This window comes from Sitophilus oryzae, unplaced genomic scaffold (assembly GCF_002938485.1).
Source record: "Sitophilus oryzae breed Bouriz unplaced genomic scaffold, Soryzae_2.0 scaffold_577_pilon_pilon, whole genome shotgun sequence".
In the NCBI taxonomy this organism is placed as follows: Eukaryota; Metazoa; Arthropoda; class Insecta; order Coleoptera; family Curculionidae; genus Sitophilus; species Sitophilus oryzae.
This window is the reverse complement of record NW_022147170.1, coordinates 97,105-105,469: the sequence shown is the minus strand read 5'-3', so window position 1 is coordinate 105,469 and position 8,365 is coordinate 97,105.

Here is an 8,365-nt window from a genome sequence, read left to right as displayed (position 1 = left end):
AGTTATTTTACTTTGAAAATTTCCAAAAAAAAAAAAAAATTTTTCCAAAATTTTGAAAACTTCTCTTCATGTCGCCTTTCTCTATCTGGAGGTTGGCGACCATCAATTGAAATTTCTCCCTGTCTTGAGCCAAACGGATAATTGCACTGGCCTCTCCTATATTAAACCACTGGCGCAAATTACGCAACCAGGAAAACCGTTGACTCCCGATGCCTCGTCGTCCTTCAATCTTCCCCTCAACGATCAGCTGTAGGAAACTATATTTTTATTTTGGCCAGAGTAAAATATGACCGAAATATGCTGCTTTCCGTTTTATTGTAGTCAATAGTTCTTGGTCCACACATTCTTTCCAATACTTCGAGATTTGTTTGAGAACCCCACTGGATCTTTTCTAGATCTTTCTTGTAAATTTTTTAAAATCCTACTAACCTAGTTGCCATATTATCAAGAAATTTAATTTTTTTTTTTAAATAAAAAACTAAAAAAAATTGCATAAATATTTTCAAAAAATTCCGAATTTTCAAAAAAAATTTATTTAAAAAAAAACCTCATAGGCCGCTGGGGTTGAACTATACTTACCAGTTAAGTTAAGAAATACGTGCAGCTTATTCTGGGACATCAGCTGTATAATGGTTACATTAGAAGCGCCTGCGCCCGCGCCGCCGCGCCGCGCCGCCTCTCGCTTATAACCTTGAAAATTAAAGCGTGTTATAAAATCGGCTAGTTCACAGAGAAAGCAGGCAGGCACCGTCAACCAACGTTCATCGGCGTTCTCGCTTTTACCGGAACGAAAAATTTATTTATTTCTGCTTTTGCACGCGCCGACGGCGCACAGGGGTATTAAGAACTAAAAGTTGGCCAAAATATTTTTTTTTGTTTATGAATTTTTTTATAAAAAAAAAAAAATAATATATTAATTATTAATTAGAGGAGAGGTTGCTAATATTGAACCCCATTTTGTTTTCATCCTACACAATATTTTTTCCCTCTACTCTGAAACCCTTTCTACCGATCAAATAGGGCCAATCTGTGCAAAAACCAAGCAAATTGATGAGGATGCTAGAACAAGAAAGTAATTCGTATATTATAGACGATATTTGATCGAGGATGGGTGTTAATAGGGTAAAGACTATTCCCTTTAAGAAATCTATTAAATCAATGTTTTTTTTGGCATTTTTTTTTTTTTTTTTGTTTTTTTTTACATATTCCAAAGCTGGGACTTTAAGCATTGAACGGATACTAATTTCAATGCGGAATATTGCCGAATATTCTTACACACCTTTAATAAAATGCCACTGATTTTTTAAATAACACATTAAAAAAATAGAATAGAAAGAAACGTTTCAAAATAAAAATATGGCATAAACAGAACAGAGCAAACAATCAAAGCTGGCTCTGTATCCATCATGACAGTTATTATTAACAATTTGCAAAAAAGCACTACAAATCAATTCCACTAATTTTTTAATAATCTTAGAAATATTCAGAATACACTCAAGATAATTCATTATCTTTTTAACTGAAATATATTATTTATTTGATAGTCAACTTACGACTTAAAAAAGCTAATAACTAATAAACGTGCTACATTTAGTATTTATATTATTTGGAATCTCAAGTTAAGATAAAAAATGAAAATAAAAAAATATCACTTTGCCAAGGTTTATAAACCAAATACACCTATGTGCGGCCCAGGCGAGGCGGGCGCGGCGATTTTGTATAGTTGTGGTTGAGTTAGGTTAGTAAATCAGGTAAATTTCCTCTTAAATTAACTACTTCCGAATCCTTCTCGCATCTCCGAAATAGCCATATACAATACACGTGATGCATATACGCAAAGTTACGCATCTGTGTATTGTTATATGGCTTTTTAGGAGATGCGAGATGCGAGCGATATTTGAAGATGCGAGTCATATGCGAGTGATCAAAAATAGGTCCCCAGAGACGGCGCTGGTTGCCGGAAAGCAGAAACCTGCCTCCACTATGTTCGTACCCTTAGCCTGCCAGTGCTATAGCTATAAACTGGTTGCGATTCTTCTGACCGAGCGCCGGATTGTCGATTCGACGGGACTATTGATACCGGGGCGATTGGATTAGTAGTGAGCGGGGTATTTGCGTTATTTACATTTTGCGAGCAATTCTCCTGGGAGACGGAATTATTTTGCGATAAATTATGATTAGAAAAATGAAATAATGTATGATGTCTTTGACGACAAGTGCGACAAGTAGATTCAGAATTACAATTCTGTGTTGTATGCATGCTACTTAAGCAATTTATACACAATTTGCGTACTTTCGCTAATTATCAAAAAGTGGCTACAAGTTGAGATGGTAAGCGTTTTAAAAGCATATAAGTTAAAATAAAATTCCAAGCATCTATAGAGTAATCTAAATTTTGTAAAGCAGCGACATTTTCTGAAAAGGTATCTAAAAGAACTCTAAGTTCTGGTGAGTTTTGGAACAATACTCTGGGTGCGTTTTCAAATTCACTCCAATGATGGGTTGCTAAAAGTCGTTTGGTAGAATATCTTGATTTTAACGCATTGTATGCTGTCTCAAAATTGGAAGTTATTAAAGGAAATCTTAAAATATGTTTCTTTAGGGGGGACCATCTAGACAACTTACTAAATGAGAAAATTTTTCAATTTTTGTTAAATGCTTGTTATTATATACCATAGCGTCAAAAACTTCAATAAAAGATGTAAAAGATGTTAAATCACCGGAAAATTTTGATAATTTCATTTCAGGTAACTTTGGTCGCCCTAAATTTCTAGCGATATCAAGCGTCTCTTTAATTCTGTTTATTTCAACCAACCGTAAAGTTTTAGCTTTTTTATATTTATCAGCATCGGACACTGAAGGTGGCATTTTGAAATACATAAACACCAGAGAGTAGTAATATAATAATAAATGAAAACCCGAGACAACTATTCAGAGGCAAAAAAATAGTAAATATAAAAAACAAGAATAAAAAACAATTCAACGTATTCCACCAATGCACAAGATATTGATCTTGAATTTAATTTTTAGGCGTATTAAAATAGCTATTTATGTAACTAGTACCTAAAATGATGTTTTTTAGGACGAATCATTACTGTTTGCGGACGAGGCGTTAGCCGAGTCCGAAATAGTAGATGAGTCCTAAAAAACATAATTTAGGTACGTGTTACATACACTATTTTTGTCATACGCTTTTACAGTTTTAGAACGCATATTTGCAAATTTTCCATATTTGAAATTATAATGTTTGAAAAAGTTGGCTTATAAATTCATATCTTAGTAACGAGTTTGTTTATTTCATCGCATTTTGACATGTCATTCGAAATTTGTCACAAAATCACACAAATTCATCAACAATTTTAAAATGTTCCAAAATCCCGAACATATTGCTAATAAGGCCAAAGAAATCGTGTTGGATTTACTTCCTGTGAAGTCTCGTGCCATTTACCAGAAAGAATATGATGTTTTTAATGAATGGAAAGACAAAAATGGCGTATTCGTTGTAAATGAAGATGTATTGCTAAATTATTTCCACGAAAAGTAAGTACCTAGGTACCTATTTAAAAGAGGCTTTTAAATTAAAATATTCTTAAATTACAGTCACAAACATTCAAACCATCGTCAATTTGGTCGAAATATTCCATGCTGAGAGCAGTGTTAAGTGTTAAAGAAGATATTTATATTGACAAATTTCCAAAACTTATTGCTTTTTTTGAAGAGGAATTCGGTTGGTTACGAGCCTAAAAGTCTAAGGTTTTGTCCATAAAAGAGATCGGTGATTTTTTGGCCACGGCTAGTGATGAAACTTATTTACTTACTAAGGTAAGTTTGCGATAATGATTTTTAAAATATATAGATGGTTTCTTATTCCATTGTATTTGATTTTTAGGTAGCTCTTGTCATTGGCCTTTGTGAGCATGTAGAAGAGAAGAATTGTACTCTCTACGAGTGCAAGACATCATAGAAAAAGACAACAGCTGCCTTTTAGTTACCCTTGCGGATACAAAAACTAATATCAAAAGAGTGTTTCCGGTGGTGAACGAAGGGAACGTTGTCAATCCAGTTGAGTTGTATAGAAAATATGCTTGTCTTAGGCCAAAAAATGTACCACATGATTATGTCTTCATCTCTTATCGTAAAGGAAAATGCACCGTGCAACGAGTCGGCATTCATTCATTTGGGAAGATGCCATCGATTGTAGCAGCATTTTTAAAGTTGTCGAACCCAAACGAATATACAGGTCATTGTTTCCGACGTAGTTCTGCTACTCTTGCTGCAGATGCAGATGTGGATTTTACATCGCTGAAACGCCTAGGAGGTTGGAGGTAAAAATTTTAATATTTTCCGATCTTGTTCTAAACAACAATAATTATTTAGGTCGTCCACAGTGGCCGAAGGTTACATAGAAGAATCTATTGAGAAAAAGAAGAAAGTTTGCAAACTGCTAATGGGGGAAAAGAAAATCGCGACCACTTCCACGGATGTATTACCAAGTACATCATCGTTCGCATTTACTCCACCTCATCAGAAAGTAAATTTACCTGCCAATGGAGGAGTCGTTTCGATTGCAGATGCAAGTTTTCAAAATGCACAAAATTGTTCATTTCATTTTTATTTTTCCAAATAACTTAGCTTTTGATATTGTTAGTATTTAATAATTTAAAAATCAAATACAATGGAATAAGAAACCATCTATATATTTTAAAAATCATTATCGCAAACTTACCTTAGTAAGTAAATAAGTTTCATCACTAGCCGTGGCCAAAAAATCACCGATCTCTTTTATGGACAAAACCTTAGACTTTTTAGGCTCGTAACCAACCGAATTCCTCTTCAAAAAAGCAATAAGTTTTGGAAATTTGTCAATATAAATATCTTCTTTAACACTTAACACTGCTCTCAGCATGGAATATTTCGACCAAATTGACGATGGTTTGAATGTTTGTGACTGTAATTTAAGAATATTTTAATTTAAAAGCCTCTTTTAAATAGGTACCTAGGTACTTACTTTAAACAAATAACTTAGCTTTTGATATTGTTAGTATTTAATAATTTAATTATAAATATATGTATAATTTTATGTGATTTTGTGACAAATTTCGAATGACAAAATAAAACAACCAAATAACGAATTTAGACATTTTAGTCCATAAAGGTTGCCATGACGACCTTTACGGCCTAGGCCGAAAAAGAAACATTTTACGGACTGAAATGAGTCCGTAAAATAGCTGTTTTTGGGAGCGTATGACAAAAAATATTTTATACTCCTATAAAATATTTATATTAATAATTAGTTAATTTTTGGTGGTGAAATATAAAGGTGAAAATAAATGAAAATATTAAAAAAAAAGAATTATCTGGAGCGGAGGACCAACAATGTTTGCGATTAAATTAAGTGGATTGTATTATTTTCATAGGTGCGGTTTGTGAAAAAATGCGTTTTGCGATATGATATTTTGCGATGAAAAATTATATTAAATAAATAGAAAAGAAAAAAAGATTGATTGTACGCCTACCTTGTTTTGTTGCGAAATCTGCAGCGTCTCTGGTCAATAGCGAATTTAAGGATCAGTGGATCACTTGTGTGCACACTCGCCCGGTTCGAACACTTCTCTTCGACTCTCTCGTCGCATTACTGCTTCCGCGTGAAGCGGGCGAACAAAAAATTACGCGACAAAAAATGTATTAAATATAAAAATAAAAATACCTTATTTTAATCCTAAACAATGTTAAACGAAATTCTTTTAAAATTTTGTTTATTCATGTTTCTTTGTGTCCTAAAATAACATAAAATAAGTAAATAAACGATAAAGTTTACAAAAGGGCCAAAAACGTCTAAACATAAGTTCTCTATTAATGGAAAACTTCTATATTTATCTTAGTAATCCTAAAACTATTTAATATTTTTGATCAATTATCAATTAACTGATTAGATATATAAAATGATACTAGATAAAAAAACCTTGAAATATTTGTTAATTATACTGCCGTCTTATGAAAAAAACCCGTAGGTATCTCTGAATTTTTAAAAAAATGAGATATTGCCTTATACTGGATCTTTATATGGTTTACTACTGTTTTACATGGAAAAAAAATGATTTGGGTTATGAAAATTATGTTATGATGTACTGAATTAGTTTTATTAGTAATATGTACTAGTTTCTAGTTTAGTCATAAAGATTATTTTATGCAATTCGTTTATGAATTACTTATGATATGATGTTATGAAATCATAAAAATATTATGTTTAGAATTAATCTTATGTATTACGGTATTTATGTGTTATGATCAGAATTCTTATGTCTCTTATGTTAAAGTTTATGATTATGAATTGCTTATGTAACCTCTTATGTAACCTAAAATATTATGTTAACGTTAGGATAGAACGAGATCGTTCTAATTGTCAGGATGGTCGAGTTGCAACAATTATTTAAATATAGCGCCAAAAACTAGGTTGACAACTCCTTCCTGGAAGCATAGAATTATGGGTAGTTTGTTGTTATGGTTTTGTTAGTTGTTATGTATTGAGAAATAAACAAAATTGGAGAATAAAGTATAAAAATTACTTGAAATCATTTTTATTGTAAATACAATAAAAATTAAGGCTCCCCCTTTTATACTACATAAACCCTAAGACAGCATTTATGACCTTACGCTTGTTTCTTTACTGATATCGAAGACTTCTGCTGCCATAGTTCTCTGATTCGACTTCTGTTAGTCTGGAGACTACCTATCTACCTGATTACAACATCATAAGGAACTATATATATATAAGTCCTATGTTCGATACACAAGGTATTCCTTTATTTTACAAGTAATTTACAGTTTTAATATCTGTAAATTACTACTATTTATCCCACATATATTATGGTCAAAATTACATTTCAGTTAACGTTATACCACAGATAACATATAATCCAGATGGCCATTGCTTACGGAACAGCATGTTTTCGATGAGACAGTTCCCTATTAATGACACAGAGGGCGCCTATAGCCAAATCTAATAATATTTTTAAAACGAACGAATTTGGAGCCACACCACGGCCACGCGATGTGAAGCGACGTAGCCGGTTGTTCTGCATTTTTGCCAGCAAAATTTCGATTCAGCCAGGGAAAATGTATAATGTATATTCGGACTTTAATACATTTTCCCTGAGTTTATTCAAAACTAACATAGAATGTGAACAACAACTCTGTCTTCCATCAAGTAACCGCTAAGCTAAATTTCATAATGACTATAAAACTTTCCTGTGATACGTGAGGCTGTCAGCTGTTCAACATCATGTTCCTGGCGTCCAACTTGAAATGGCTCTATTGAGGATAAATAGTAATTTACAGTCATTAAAGCACTATAGAGCCACTGGCAAACAAAGGAACACATGGCTATGTGGGCTCTTCCGATATCGGCCTGGCAGCAGGTCATGCTGACAACCCCAGGGACCTTAACAATAAAAGGGGGAGCCTATTATATTACATTTTTGCGAAAACTCGATTTCAACGACCACTCACTTTATTCTCAGGCACGTTTGACTCTCAATAACAACTGGAAAGCTACCCTTAATTCTTCCAGAGGCAGACTGGCTATATTTAAATAATTGTTGCAACTCTGGATGCGTTAACATAATGACACATAAGGGCCCATAAGCAATTCGCAATAAGCACAACAAGAGATTTAGCTACGCAAGATATTCTAACATAATACGATTTTCGCAACATCGCTATCATAGTAATTCATAAACGAGTACGTATCTTTTATGACAAACTAGAAAACGTACTAATAAAAACTGTTCGGCGCATCGCTAACGCCTTTCGCCAACCGTCATTTTTTCCATGCCAATGGCTTCGTCCAGTACTCAAACTGTATCTCGGTACAAAAAGATTCAGAAGACACGAGGATTTCATAAGACGACAGTAGTAAATATTTCAGGACTCTGAGGCAATCAGTTGGTGATAATTGATAAAAAAATATTAAAAGCTGGTTGGGATTACCCAAGATAAAGAAGTTTTCCATTAATAGAGAACTTATGTTTTTATTTTGTAAACTTATTTTCATTACTGTTTTATGTTGACCCACAGGACAAGCATGACAAAACAAGGGCCCAAAAAGAATTTCATTTAACGTGTTTGGGATTAAAATGGTGCACTGTTACATATTTAATAAGGCATGTTTAGCCCACTTCACGAGAATAGAAAGAAGACATTACACAATCTAAGTCGCCTGGCTCAGGCAATCAATCTTTTCTGACATTTAATATATTTTTCATCGCAAGCTCATGGCAAACATTTTCACAAACCACCTATGTGGCCTGTCCACTTGAACTGATCCTCCGCTTCCAGGCAATTCTTTTATTTCAGCAATATAATC